Raw genomic sequence first — 16,003 nt, 5'->3', positions numbered from 1 at the left:
GTAACTATCCCCCTCTTTGATGCAATACATCAAGTGCCTAAATATGCAAAATTTCTTAATGACTTGTTTATGAACAAAGATAGGATTCATGAGTTGGAAACCATTCCATTGGGTAGTTCCATTTCGGCTTTGATGGGATCATCCCGGAAAAGTGTGTTGATCCGGGTCCTTGCTTAGTTTCTTGTATCATTGATGGAGTCCAATTCGTTGATTGTATGTGTGACCTTGGTGCATGTGTTAGCATTATGCCTCTTTCCCTCAATGGAGTCCAATTCGTTGATTGTATGTGTGACCTTTTTCATTTATTGAAGCTCCCACCGTTGAAGCGGTCAGCGGCTAGGTTTGTCTTGGCGGACAAGAGCATAATAACCGTGTCGGGTATTGCGGAAGATGTGTTGGTCAACATCAAGGGTTTGATATTTTCAATTGATTTCCATATCATTGAGATGCCACCAAGTGAATCCGAGAGGGCATCATCTATCCTACTTGGGAGGCCGTTTTTGAGGACCTCTAGATTCAAGTTAGATGCCCATTCGAGAACCTACTCATTCGAGATAGATGCGAGAGTTGTAAGTTTTAGCCTAGAAGAGGCAATGAGACACCCACCGGAGAACCATTCCATATTCCGGTGTGATCTAATTAACAACATTGTGGAGGAAGTGCATTGTGCAAAGCTAGAAGAGAAATATATGATTGAATAAAATAGTGAAGATCCAAGTGAAGAAGTTCAAGTGACAAGCCAAGAGTAAAAGCTAGAATTGAAGCCATTACCACCCCACTTAAAGTACTCATACCATGATGAAGCCCACAAGTTTCCGGTGATAATAGCAAGGGAACTCAATCCTCAACAAGAAGAGAAGTTGCTATGTGTTTTGAGGGAGAACAAAAGGGCAATAGGGTGGAGTTTGGCAGATCTAGTGGGGATAAGTCCCCAAGTGTGTGGGCACCGGATCTTTTTGGAAGAAGAAGCTAGACCCGTAAGACAACCTCAAAGGCGATTAAATCCTACTATTTTGGAGGTTGTCAAGAAAGAGGTAACACGGTTACTTGAGGTGGACATCATCTACCCTATTTCGGATAGTGAATGGGTAAGTCCCGTTCAAGTTGTGTCTAAGAAGTCCGGGGTAACCACAATCAAGAACGAAAGTGGGGAGCTCATAGCAACACGGGTGCAAAACTCTTGGCGAGTATGCATAGACTACCGACGGTTGAATGCGGCCACTAGAAAAGATCATTTTTCACTTCGGTTTATCGATCAAATGCTCAATCGATTATCTAGTAAGTCTCATTATTGCTTTCTATATGGCTATTTGGGATACTTCCAAATACACATTGCTATAGAGGACCAAGAGAAAATAACATTTACTTGCCGTTTTGGAACTTATGCCTACAAGCGTATGCCATTCGGCTTATGCAATGCACCGGCAACTTTCGAAAGGTGCATGATGAGCATCTTTGCAGATTTTCTAGAGCAATGCATGGAGGTATTCATGGATGATTTCACGGTATATAATGATTCCTTTGATCATTGCTTGGATAGTCTTGAAAAAGTTTTGGAAAGATGTACTAAAACCAACCTTGTTTTAAATTTTGAGAAGTGTCATTTCATGGTCAAGCAAGGCATTGTTTTAGGACATATTGTTTCAAAAGATGATATCTCCGTAGATCCGGCTAAAATTAATGTCATATCTAGTTTGCCTTACCCCTCTTCCGAGAGGGAGGTCCGCTATTTTCTTGGACATGCAGGATTTTATCGGAGATTCATCAAGGATTTTAGCAAGGTAGCATTGCCTCTCTCAAGGTTGCTACAAAAGGATATTGAGTTTGATTTAAGCAAGGAATGCATGGAGGCTTTCGACAAGCTCAAGGTAGCATTAACCCAAGCTCCCATTGTGTGACGGCTGGATTGGAGTCGGCCATTTGAAATAATGTGTGATGCTTCAAATTTTGTCGTGGGAGCCGTGTTAGCACAACGCGAGGGTAAGATCATGCAGCATTAAAGTATTTGTTGGCTAAGAAAGAATTCAAACCAAGATTGATTAGATGGGTTTTATTGTTGCAAGAGTTTGACTTGGAAATCAAGGATAGGAGTGGTACGCAAAACCTAGTGGCGGACCATTTAAGTCACCTTGAACATACAAAAAGCGATACTACTCCTATCAATGATTCATTTCCCTTTGAGGGCTTGCATGCAATCTCGGAAACCATTCCTTGGTATGCACCAATCGCCAATTACTTAGTATCTCGCTCCTTCCCTCCTAATCTCTCCAAACACCAAGGGGATATGCTAAAAAGTGAATCCAAATACTATGTGTGGGATGACCCATACCTTTGGAGATGTTCAGCAGATCAAGTAATTCGGAGGTGCATTCCACAAACCGAATTCCACTCAATCTTGGAAGCTTGCCACTCCTTCGAAGGAGGAGGCCATTTTGGACCTCAAAGAACGGCAAAGAAAATCCTAGATTGTGGTTTTTGGTGGCCAACTCTTTTTAAGGACTCTTCTCATTTTTGTAAATCTTGTTCTCAATGCATTAGATTTGGTAATATCTCTAAGAAAGATGAAATTCCCCAACGAACCATGCGATTTTGTGAGATTTTTGATGTGTGGGGAATTGACTTCATGGGGCCATTCCTAAATTCTAATGGTTTCCTCTACATTCTACTCGCCGTCAATTATGTGTCCAAATGGGTGGAAGCAATACCCACCTGGACGGATGATGCTAATGTGGTCCTTTCTTTTGTGTGGAATAATATCATTTGAAGATTTGGGTTGCCACGAGCGATCATGAGCGACCAAGGTTCACACTTTTGTAACAAAAGAATGGACGGATTAATGAGGAAATATGGCATCATGCATAAAGTAGCCACGGCCTACCACCCACAAACAAACGGCCAAGCCGAGGTTTCCAATCGGGTGATCAAACGTATCTTGGAAAGGATTGTGAAACCCAATAAGAAAGATTGGAGTGCCAAGCTCACCGATGCATTGTGGGCCTACTGAACGGCTTACAAAACACCAATTGGCATGAGTCCCTTTTGGTTGGTGTATGGAAAAGCTTGCCATTTGCCGGTGGAGATAGAGCACAAGGTGTATTAGGCCATTAAGGAGTGTAATCCGAGTTTGGGTGGAGCCGGAGTAGAAAGGAAACTTCAACTAGCGGAGTTGGAATGTTTGAGGCTTGAAGCTTATGAGAACTCTAGACTTTACAAGGAGAAAATGAAAGCCATCCATGATAGGAACATAAGTAGCAAAGAATTCAAGGCCGGTGATCTTGTCCTTCTTTACAATTCTAGATTGAGATTGTTGCCTGGTAAACTAAGGTCAAAATGGGAAGGCCCATATCAAGTAGTGAAGGCGAAACCCTATGGGGTTTACCATTTGTGCCATCCCTCAAGTCCGGATATCTTCAAGGTCAATGGGCACCGTCTCAAGTTTTATCTTGGTGAGCAAAGGAAGAGCAACAAAGAGATTGAGGTATTCCTTTTGGAAGATGCACCTCTTGACAAAGAGCAATGAACAAGTGAAAGTCCAACTTAAGGACATTAAACAAAAGTGCTAGGTGGGAGACACCCCACTATGGTGAGATCTATCCTTTCTCCCCTTTGTATATAGTTTTAAATTCTTCATTGTTTTGTAATTGCTTAGCTACACTTTTGTTTGATTAGCATTGCTTGTGACTGACTTGGATAACTTGTTCATAAAGACTTACATTGATTTTTCCCTGAATGACTTGATTGTGTGGTAGAAGCACACTTCTCTTTAGATTTTTCATTGATTTTAGGTGTTTTTGACTTCTTTGCCTTGTTTGGCCAGTGAATACATGATAATTAGGCATTTTCCCATTCAAAAAAAGGCGGGGGGGGGGGGGGAGCACGCGTACGCGCACTGTGCGCGTATGCGTCCCTAGGCTTTCGCAACTCCTGGGCCATTTACCAGAGAGTTGTGCAAATTCTGGGTAGCTTTGGGCCCTGGGCATAGCCAACATCACGCGTGCGCCCACAAGACGCGTACGCGTCCATGTCAATTCACGCAAAAACACGCGTGCGCGCACTAGCCGCGTACGCGTCACTACTGCGTTTTTGCGACCCTGGGCCATCGTCCAGAGAGTTGTGCCCTGGTTGGGCCAATTTCATGCTACTGGCCTGATGACAAGTCATCCTAGCCTATTTTAACTAGTCTTTTTCTTTTGTTTTCATTAGAATTATGCACTTTCTTAAACCATAAGCAAGCTAATTGAGTAGATTTTCATGTTTCCCTTGATTGAATCAACCATGTATGAATTCATGCCATTTCATGAGGTTTTATGCCATAATTGTTGCATATTATGATAGAATGAATATCTCATGATTATGAGCATAGCTTTGATGAGTTTGGTTGATTAATGATAGGTGAAGAAAGCTTGGAGAAAGGTTGAAGTAGGAAGGAATAGCTAGGAGTAAAGAGAAGACAATGAAATAAGTGAAATTGAACCAGGAAGCAAAAAGCTGGACCTAAAGTTAGCATCAAACTTTTGCACAAACTTTTGGTTGAAAAGTTAGCCCCAACGTTAGCCCCCTAACTTGGAGGCTAACGTTGGAACTTGAAAATCTTTCCCTGGGTTCCAAAAGTTTGCGCCAACGTTAGCCCCCTAACTTTGAGGCTAACGTTGGCATGAAGAAATCCTCCCTGGGCACCAAAAGTTTGCGCCAACGTTAGCCCCCTAACTTTGAGGCCAACGTTGGCACATGAATTCCTCCCCTGGGCTCCAAAAGTTTGCGCCAACGTTAGCCCCCTAACTTGGAGGCTAACGTTGGCACATGAATTTTCAATGGAGAAGGAGCAAAAGTTTGCGCCAACGTTAGCCCCCTAACTTGGTGGCTAACGTTGGCGCCACAAGCACATTAGGCAAGGCCAACGTTAGGGTCAAAGTTAGACCCCTAACGTTGGCACCAACGTTCATACCAGCAAATTGTGCTGGCTGCTATGAAAAGTTGGAGCCAAAGTTAGACCCCTAACTTTAGCTCCAACTTTTGGTCTAACTTTTGCTAACCTCAAACCCGGTTCAATTGGTTCACTTTGGTTCTTCTTCAAACTTCAAGAGCAATCAACCAAGGCCTCTTTCAACCCAATTCCACCAAGAGCAAAGGCCCAACTCAAGGCTTGAAGATCATTTGAAGAAAGTGTATAAATAGGATAGAATTCAAGTTCTTCGGAGAGCTTTCCTTTTGGAATTTTCATAATAGTTTTCGGAGAGCTTTTGATATTGAGTGAACTTTAATTTCTTTGTTTTCATTGCTTTCAATTTCATTTACTCTTGTCTTGGATCTTGGATTGGAGAATTGAAGAAATTCTGTTTCAATCTCAATCTTGGATCTCTCTGTTTCTTTACTATTAATTGAATTTCATTTCCGGTTAATTGCTCTTCATCTCTTTTCTTTGCAATTTACATTTTCCCTGCAATTGTTCTTGTTGGATCTAGGAAGGCATTGAGATCTAGAATTGGTTTTCTAGTCTCTGGGCCCTGAGATCTCAATTTTACATTCTCTGTTTCTTGCTTTTAATGTTCATTTACTTTACTGCTTCAAGATCCGTTTCAATCCTAATTCCCTTTCCCTCTTCTGTTTAATGCAATTCAACTTTTCTTTGTTTAAATTCTGCAAATCCATTCCCCAATTCCCTTTAAATTTCCAGCTGTTTACATTTCTTTCACTTTAAGATTCCGCAATTTACATTTCTTGCATTCTAAGTTTCTGTCATTTAATTTCTTGTTCTTTAAGATTCAGCAATTTATTTCATGTTCTCTTTAATTCCATGCACTTTAATTTCTGCAAAATCACAAAACACTCAACCAACACTCGATTCGCTTTACTAAATCAACCACTAAACTAAAATTGCTCAATCCTTCAATCCCTGTGGGATCGACCTCACTCCCGTGAGTTTTTATTACTTGATGCGACCCGGTACACTTGCCGGTTAGTTTTGGGTGTTTTTGGAGAAATTTATTTTTCACCAAAATACCTCATCAAGTTTTTGGCGCCGTTGCCGGGGATCGAACCCGGGTCGTCCGCGTGACAGGCGGAAATACTTACCACTATACTTACGCATGGATGGCGCGCGCGCGTCGGTTTCGCGAACAATTGAATGAGAGTGTGCCTTTCTCCCTCCATTTTCTTTCTTTCTTCTTACCACCACCCCTCTTCTTCACCTCTCCCCTCCTCTACCATCCCTACCTCCTCTTCTCTGCCACCACCAGCGGTAACCACCACCTCCGGGATCCACACCTTTCTTTTCTCTCTTCCCTCTCTTCTTCTTCACTAACCTTTCTCTCACCTCCATACCCTATCTCCTTCTTCCTCTTCAAGGTACCCCTCCTTTCCAATTTTTTGTTTCCTTTTCTCTTTTTCCATTCCCTTAATTACATGCTCTTACTCTTTTTTTTAAGTAGTTGCATTCATGTTCTCTTTGTTTATTGCATTTTATTTCCTTATTTCTTTTCATTTTCTCATGGGTGTTCTAAGTGGAGCTTAGTCTTGCATTGATGAGTTTGTTTGGTTTACATACTTTCTTTTGTATTTAATGGTGTGATATGATGATTGATGATGTTTTATGGGATGCTACATTGTCACTCTTCTCTAATTTTTTGTCATAAAGGGATGCACACCAAGTGTTTGATGAAAGACCCATATGACTTCTTGGAATTATTTTGACTAAAGTGTTCTTTATTTTGGTGTTCCTTCTCATTCACTTATTTGTTCATGTATACATTGAGCTTACTACATTTCTTGCTTCATTTATACAAGCTCATCCCTATTTTTCTTACTTCTTGTTGTTGATGTTAAGAGTGTGCGCTTCTCATGCTTCTTGTTTGCATGCCTATATCACTCATGTATCATATGCTAGTGACTAGCTATGATCTTTATTATTGTCTTAGTTACATGTTGCAGCTGTCATGTATCTAGGCCATTCATTCTCTTGTGCTTTATCACTTGCATGATTATTCTTTCTTGGCGCCTCTTTAAGCTTAATTTCACCACCTTTCCTTCTTTTCTAGGATGGTTCTCAAAAGAGACAATGGAAAGGAGCCCAAGAAGGCACCATCATGGTCTAATAGCAAAGCACAACAAGGCCTGCGAGCTAAGCCCCTCATCACCAAGACTAGGAGCGTTGCTAACATTGATGTTTTGGAAAAAGAAAATCCGGTAAGGGATTCGAACAAGTTCCCCAACTGCTATTGTGAACTTGTCTATCCCTTGATCAAGCCAAGGAACTTTCATGCGGAGCCCCTTCTAGCCCCTTTGGCTCATGTCTTACCTCTCATTATGCTCCGTATCAAACGGCGGCAATGAGAATTCCTATTGAGGAAGCCACGGGAGGCGAACTTGTCATGGGTGGTTGAATTTTACACCAACTACCACTCACCTTCCCTTACATCGGTATTGGTGCACCGAAGGCAAGTTCTCGTCACAGAAGAGGCCATTCAAAATGTGCTTAAGACCGGACCGTTAGCGGAAGTGGTTGATGCCTCTCAAGAGGCCATTCAAAATGTCCTTAAGGTCATTGCCATACTGAATCATTCTGGATTCGAGGAAGGATGAGGCCCCGGCCCAAGGGCATTGACGCACATTTTCTCACCAGAGAGACTCAAGCATGGGCCCAAATTCTAGCCCACTACGTGCTCCCAAGCACCCATGGCTCATCTATCACTACCGAGTTAGCCTTGTTGGTTTGGTGTGTCCTTATAGAGAGACCGGTGTATATTCCCCGTCCCATCTGCCAATCTATGGGCCGCATCCACGCTAAGTGAAATCTACCTTTTCCTGCTCTAGTGACCGACTTAGTCGCCGCAGCCGGTGTTCCCTGAGAGACCAATGATAGAAGGGCCATGATCCCGGTGGATGGAGATGTTGTTCCAAACGTGAGGTACCTTTACCCTTTGGCGGACACCGAAGAGCCACACTTATCCGTCCCCATGCACATCCCTTCTTCCTCATCCGCACCACCAAAGTCATCCATGCAATGCATAGAGGAACTCCACAAGAAGCTTGACCGTTATGAGCGGCGTAACCAACGCCGATACACTTTTGTCAAGAAGCTTCTAAGTTGCCTAGCACCACCTATGGAAGAACCGAAAATTTCCACGTCCATCGGTACCGATAATGATGAAGAAGTGGATGGACACTCGAAAGCCGATCAACCACTCCGTCTCACTCAAGGCACGGAGGACCGTGCCAACTTCTAAGTGTGGGGAGGTCAGTCGGCCGACCGGTCTTCGTAGGTAACACCCGAATAAATTCCTTGAACCTCTTTTCTTAACTAGAGTAGATTGCATACTAGGTCTTTCATTTTTGGCATCTTTTGCATATTAGTATCTCTTAATAAATCCACTTGGTTAGAGCAATGACTTCTATTCTAGAAAACTAGAATTTTATGGCGAACCTACCAGTTTTGAAATTTGAAAATCTTTTGATGCTTAACTTGTTTGAAGAATGTATTTTGGAACATAGGATTTGAGCCAAGACCACAAGGAAGCGAGTTTTGAGCCTAATGGTGGTGTGGTTACATCTTATAACCACTTATTTTCCCTTGTTGTGTGCAATTGTTCTCTTCCTACAATTGTGATCTTTGATTTGTTTAATTCTATATGTCCATTATTCCTTGTATTTATGCATGTATATAATTGAGGCCATCATTTCTTTTAACTTACTTACCCAAATGGCCTTACCTTTTATCTTCCTTTGTTAGCCAATTTGAGCCTACGATTAACCCACTTTGTTCATAATTTTAGCACATTACAAGCCTTAAAGCGGAAAACAATAAAAGTCCTTAATTTGGATCTTTGATTAGCTTAGGCTAGTGTGTGTCTGTCATTCAAGTGTGGGAAAACTTGGGACATTAGGTGAAAAAAAGAAAAAAAGGGTAGTTTTGTATTTTGTTGTAAATATTAGGAATTGGGTATATGCTCATGTGTAATAAATGTAAAACATTATGCATTGATGATCTTGTATATAAAAAAATGATAAAAAGGAAAAGAAAAAAGAAAAAAAAATATAGAGAAAAAAAGAAAAAAAAATAAAAAAAGAAAGAAACAGAGAAAAAGAAAGAAATAAAAAGGGGACAAAATGCCCAAAGTGTAGTTCAATAAAGATCAATGCACAAGTGTTGAGAAATGAAAAGAAAATGCATAAGTATCTTAAAAGTGAAAGAATGGGTAGTTAGGTTAGCTTTAATATTGTATAAGAGGTCATAGGTTAGGTGAGAAGTTTAAGCTCATCAAAGATTCAAATTTCAAGCTCACTTGACCAAATATGCACCCTTACCTTGACCCTAGCCCCATTACAACCTAAAGAAAAGACCCCATGATACTTGCATGCATGCATGGAATATATGTTGATTGTTAGAAGAAAAACAAATTTTGAAAAAAGCATGAAGTAGGGGAGGATTGAGTGATCAACCCTACACACTGAGCGAATAGAGTGCAAATACTTCCGGTGAGGGGTTCGAAGCTCAATTCCTTGTTCCCGGCTCTCGCGAGCGTTCTTCGTACAAGTTATGCATATTTCACTTTGATGACTAGAATTGGTAGAGTTCATACATTGCCCATCATCTTGCCCTATGTGCATATACATATGTGTCTTCTAGAAAGATTGAATTACTCTTGGCCAAGTAGATAGTAGCATACACCCTAGTTGCATTCATGTAGGTAGATCGCATCACATGAGTCCTACGCCCTTGTAGTCCTTTGATCTTTTGCTTTCCCTTAGCATGAGAACATGCTTGACTTTAAGTGTGGGGAGGTTGATAAACCCCGTTTTTAGGGTTTATCATGCATAGAATTTAAGGGTTTTATCAATGATCTTCCACACTTATTCATATAAAACTGCATGATTTTGTGTATCTTTTCCATTTTTTCCTCATAGATGAAAATGTGCTTCTTTTGCATCAAAATTGATACATTTTAATCCTCCTCAATAACCATTAGATGCCTTGATCCATTTGTTGAGTGATTTCAGAAGTTACGGGAAAAAATGGAAGGAGCATGAAACAAAATCACAGAATTGAATTTGCACACACACGCGCACCGTGTGCGTACGCGTGGATGCGTTCATCCAGAGCCAGCGCAGTGGAGCCGAGCGAGGAGCCGGCACGCCTATATGGCTGAGCCATATCCCTTATGACGCTCGTGCGCACCGTACGCCTGCGTGCAGGTCGCAAAAGAGCCCAAGGACGCGTACGGGTGCAGAGCGCGTACACGTCGATGTATGCACATGATTTTTTAAATGAAACACGTGCCTAGCGATTTTAGAGGGTTCCCAGGCCCTGTTTTGGAGTAGATTTTGGAGGAAAAAGCTTAAGAAGACCAAGGATTAGGAGTGTTAGCATAGTTAGTCATAATTATAGATATTTTAGGAAGTTAGTTACATTTTATTTCTAGAGATAGAAGCTCCATCTTCTCTCTAGATTTTCATCCTCCATTGCAAGTTTCCTTGGAATTCTTGGTGATATCCATTGATAATTGACTTTTTGTTTTGCTACAAGTGTAGATCTACTCTTCTTCTACTCTTAATTGATGTTCTTTTGATTCAATTCCTTAGATCTAGGTTTGGTTCATTTTGTTACTTTGAATTTGGATTAATGAATTGAGGTTTCATTTAATTGTGTGATTGTTGATGATTGTTTAGATTAGATAGCTTTGATTCAATTCTCTTCTCTTAATTATATCATATTTTCTATAATTGCCTACCAATTGTTTGTGATAATGACAACCTTAGCTATGGAGTAGATTTCTCTCACTTGGTTTAGGGGTTGAGTTATTGGAGAGACTTGAATAGTTGATATCAATTGTAGATTATGAGTTGAGAATTGCTAATTGACTTGGAGTGCACTAAAGCTAGAATTCCCTAGGGTGAGACTAGGACTTGTGACTCAAGTTAGTTACTCTCGTTTGACTTTCCTCCATTGTTAGGGGGTTAACTAAGTGAAGCAACAATCAATTCTTATCATAATTGAAGGAGACCATAATGATGGAACTTCCAATGCTTACCCTTGGCCAAGGGTTTTATTTCAATTAATTGTTGATTGCCTTGCTAGTTTGAATTCTTGCACCAATTCTCAAAACCATAAAAGCTTTCTTAATCAATGATGCACACTCTAAAGCAATTCCTAGGGAGAATGACCCGGGATCAATACTCTCGATCATAGATATTAGAATTGTTTGATGCGGTATTTGTGTGTTGGTTAGACTATACTCACGATCGGATTCATCACTAGATTCTAACCGGCATAAGAATATTTACGTTCATCAGCCACCTCTTAGCTTTTTCCTTGTATATCTTAGCATTTTCATAGGATTCTAGTCTAAACTCATCCAACTTATTTAATTGTAATAGCCTATTCTCTCCTGCTGCCTGAGAATCAAGGTTGAGGAGTTTAGTGGCCCAGAAAGCTTTATGCTCAAGCTCTACAGGAAGGTGACAAGATTTGCCATATAACAACTAAAAAGGAGACTTTCCAATAGGAGTTTTGAATGCTGTTCTATATGCCTATATAGTATCTTCTAATTTTCTGGCCCAATCCTTTCTTGTGTTCCCCACTGTTTTCTCCAAAATCCTCTTCAACTCCCTATTTGCAAGCTCTGCTTGGCCATTGGTCTGTGGGTGATATGGTGTGGCCACTTTATGCATCACCCGGTATTTGTGAAGTAGTTTCTCCATCTGTTTGTTGTAAAAATGACTACCACCATCACTGACAAGACCCTTAGGTACTCCATATCTAGTAAAATTGTGCTTCTTAAGGAATTTAAGGACAATTTGTGCATCACAGTTGGTTGTTGCCACGCCTTCCACCCACTTTGAGACATACTCTACTGCCACAAGTATGTATTTGAAAGAATATGAAGGTGGAAAAGGGCCCATAAAATCTATGCCCTAAAGATCAAAGAGTTCTACCTCTAAGATGTAGTTTTGAGGCATCTCATTCCTTCTTGTTAATCCTCCAGCTCTTTGGCACTCATTGCATTGATGAACAAACTCTCTAGCATCCTTGAATATGGTTGGCCAATAAAATCCGCTTTGAAGTACTTTGGCTGCTGTTCTTTCTGGCCCAAAATGTCCACCATAAGCTGAACCATGGCAATGGCATAGTATGTCTTTCATCTCACTCTCCGGAATACATTTCCTAATCATTCCTTCTGGACACCTCCTAAATAAGAATGGTTCATCCCATAAGAATTTCCTGGCCTTATTGAGCAGCTTCTTTACTTGTTGCTTGGTGAATTCTTGTGATAGTCTTGTGATAGTCTTGACAAATGGTCTGCCACTTGATTCTCATTCCCTTTTCTATCTTTCACTTTAATGTCAAATTCTTGTAGCAGCAACACCCACCTAATTAGCCTTGTCTTTGAATCCTGTTTAGACATGAGATACTTGAGAGCAGCATGATCAGTATATACTATAACCTTTGAACCAATCAAGTATTGTCTAAATTTATCAAATTAATATACAATTGCCAAGAGCTCTTTCTCAGTGGTGGTATAATTTTTCCGTGCTTCATTCAACACCTTGCTAGTATAGTATTCAACACCTTGCTAGTATAGTATTTAACTTGCATCACACATAAGTTCAAAAGGCAATTCAAAGGCATGCTTGCAATTGTCATCAAAGATGAAAGGATTATCAATCACTAGCAAATTGCTTAGTGGTTTTGCTATTTTTGAAAAATCTTTGATGAATCTCCTGTAAAAATTAGCATGTCCAAGAAAACTTTTCACTGCTTTCACATTAATAGGTATAAGAAGCTTTTCAATGATTTCTATTTTTGCTTTGTCAACTTCTATACCTTTACTTGAAACCTTATGCCCAAGAACTATCCCTTCAGGAACCATGAAATGGCATTTCTCCCAATTCAATACCAGATTAGTTTCTTGGCATCTTTTCAAAACAAGAGTTAAATGATGCAACCAGGTGTCAAATGAATTGCCAAAGACAGAAAAATCATCTATGAAGACTTCGAAAAATTTTTCCACCATGTCAGAAAATATAGAAAGCATACACCTTTGAAAAGTTACAGGGGCATTGCATAGCCCAAAGGGCATCCTTATGTAAGCAAAGACTCCAAATGGGCAGGTGAAGGAAGTCTTTTCTTGATCCTTGGGATCCACCACTATTTGATTATACCCAGAATACCCATCCAGGAAGCAGTAATAGGCATGGCCAGCCAATCTTTCTAGCATCTGGTCGATGAATGGGAGAGGAAAATGATCTTTCCTTGTAGCATCATTTAGTCTTCTATAATCTATGCACATCCTCCACCCGGTAACTGTCCTGGTGGGAATTAACTAATTCTTCTTATTCGAAATGACTGTCATTCCTCCTTTCTTTGGTACAACTTGAACCGGACTCACCCATGAGCTGTCAGAGATTGGAAAGATTATCCCAGCATTCCATAGCTTCATCATTTCTTTTTGAACCACCTCCTTCATAGTTGGGTTAAGCCTTCTTGGGGGTTGAACTACAGGCCTTGAATCTTCCTCCAATAGAATTTTGTGCATACAGATAGCAGGGCTTATGCCCTTGATATCATCAATCGTCCAACCCAAGGCTGTCTTGTGAGCTTTCAACACTTCAATCAGCTTTGTTTCTTCTTCTATGTTCAGAGACGAATTTATGATCATTGGCAAGGCCTCTGCTTCCCCAAGAAATACATACTTGAGATGAGAGGGGAGAGGCTTTAACTCTTGTTTTGACTTTTCCTCTGTCTTGCCTTCAGAGGAAATTTCTACCACTTTCTGTTCTAAGAAATCTTGTTCTACTTCTGTTTCCACTTCTTGTTCCTCCTGGTTTTTGGTCTCAAGTAACCCTATCTCTACTTCTTCCACCATTTCTACTCTCATATGCTCTTCTTTCTCAGGGGGATATCTCATGGCTTTAAAGACATTGATGATCATCTTTTCATCATGCACTATGAGTGTCATTTCTCCTTTCTCTACATCAATTATAGCCCTTGTTGTGGCTAGAAAGGGCCTCCCCAAGATGATTGAGTTGTGTCCTTCTTCCTCCATGTCTAAAATGACAAAGTCAGCAGGAAATATGAATTCTCCTATATTCACTAAAAAAGTTTCCACAACTCCATTAGGTATTTTGAGCGATCTGTCAGCCATTTGAAGTGACATTCTAGTTAGCCTGAGTTCCTCTATTGTAAGCTGCTTCATTAATGAGAGAGGCATCAAGTTAATGCTGGCTCCTAGATCACAGAGGGCTTTGTTCAATGTTCTGTTGTCTATAGTACAAGATAGAATAAAGCTTCCTGGATCTTTGAGCTTTGGTGGAAGACCTCTTTGGATGATAGCACTGCATTCTTGGGTCAATATTATTGTCTCCTTCTTATTCCAGCTCATTTTCTTATTGATGAGCTCTTTGAGAAATTTTGCATATAGAGGCATTTGTTCTAGAGCTTCAGCAAGTGGGATATTAATTTCCAGCTTCTTAAAAACTTCTAGAAACTTTGGGAACTGTTGATCCTTGCTCTCCTTCTGATATCTTTGAGGATATGGTAGAGGAGGTGTGTAAGGCTTCACCATCTTCCTCTGTTCTTGTGATTGCTCCTCCATGATTTGCTTTTCCTTCTTTGAAGATTGTGGCTGTTCCTCTTTCTCCTTGAGCTTCTCTTGGTCTTGCTTGTCTTTTTCCTTTACTTGCTTCTTGCTGCCAATATCATTCTCAGCTGGCCTCTTGTTAATTTCTTTGTCATTTACCAAGGTTCTTCCACTCCTTAATTGGATGGCTTTGCATTCTTTCTTGGGGTTGGGAATGGTATCACTTGGCAGTGCGTTGGGCACTCTTTCAGCCACTATTTGCTTGGACAATTGGCCAATTTTCCTCTCTAAATTCCGCAGTGAAGCTTCATGATTTTTGTTGGCCAATTCTTGATGCTTGATCTTCTTTTCCATCATCATCTCCAGGTTGGAGATCCTTTGAGATTCTTGGGGTAGTTGTGGTTGATTATGGGATGTTGAGGGTGGATGATAGTTATTTTGATTAGTGGATGGGTTGTTGGGTGGATAGTAGTTGGGTTGGGGTTGATTATTTTGTGGTTTTCTGTATGGATTTTGATTAGTGTTTTGATGGTTTTGATGGTTTGTGTTTCTGAAGTTATTTTGGTTTGAGTTTCTTTGCTAAGGATGCTAGTTTTGGTTTTCTCCCCATTTCAAATTGGGGTGGTTTCCCCAGGATGAGTTGTAAGTGTCTCCATGGAAGTCATTTGATCCAAAACCTTGGTTCTGCATGTACTGCACTTGCTCTTGCTACTGCTCTTCATAGTTTTCCTCCTGCTGTTCCCACACCACTGGTGGTTGGTTGGTTGTGCTCACTGCTGCATGTTGTAATCCATCCATCCTCTTTGACATTATTTTAATTTACTGTTGGAGTTGCTGGTGCATGAGTTTATTCTGAGCCAAGATGGTATCAACTTCTTCAAGCTCAAATACACCTTTCTTTGGAGCTGCTTACCTTTCAGAAGAGTAGAAATACTCATTGTGGGCCACCATGTCTATAAGATCATGTGCCTCTTGAGCAGTTTTCATCATTTGTAAAGATCCTCCTGAGGAATAATCCAAAGCTTTCCTTGAAGGTAAGGACAAGCCTTCATAGAAATTCTGTAACTCCACCCATTCACAGAACATTTCTTCCGGACACCTTCTAATTAGATCTTTATACCTCTCCCATGCTTCATACAATGATTTTCCTTCTTGCTGTCAGAAGGTTTGCACATCAGTTTTCAGCTTAATGACTCTTTGGGATGGATAGAATTTGGCTAGAAATTTGCTAACCAAATTATCCCAGCTGGTGATGCTCTCTTTAGGGAAGGCTTCTAACCAATGTGTGGCTTTGTCTCTCAGTGAAAATGGGAATAGCAAGAATTTATAGATGTCAGGGTTGAATCCTTTGGTTTTGACAGTGTCACAGATTCTCAAAAATACAGAGAGGTGTTGGTTTGGATCTTCAGCAGCACTTCCTCCATACTGAC

This window comes from Arachis hypogaea, chromosome 16, assembly GCF_003086295.3.
Source record: "Arachis hypogaea cultivar Tifrunner chromosome 16, arahy.Tifrunner.gnm2.J5K5, whole genome shotgun sequence".
Lineage (NCBI taxonomy): Eukaryota > Viridiplantae > Streptophyta > Magnoliopsida > Fabales > Fabaceae > Arachis > Arachis hypogaea.
This window is presented reverse-complemented; position numbering follows the sequence as displayed.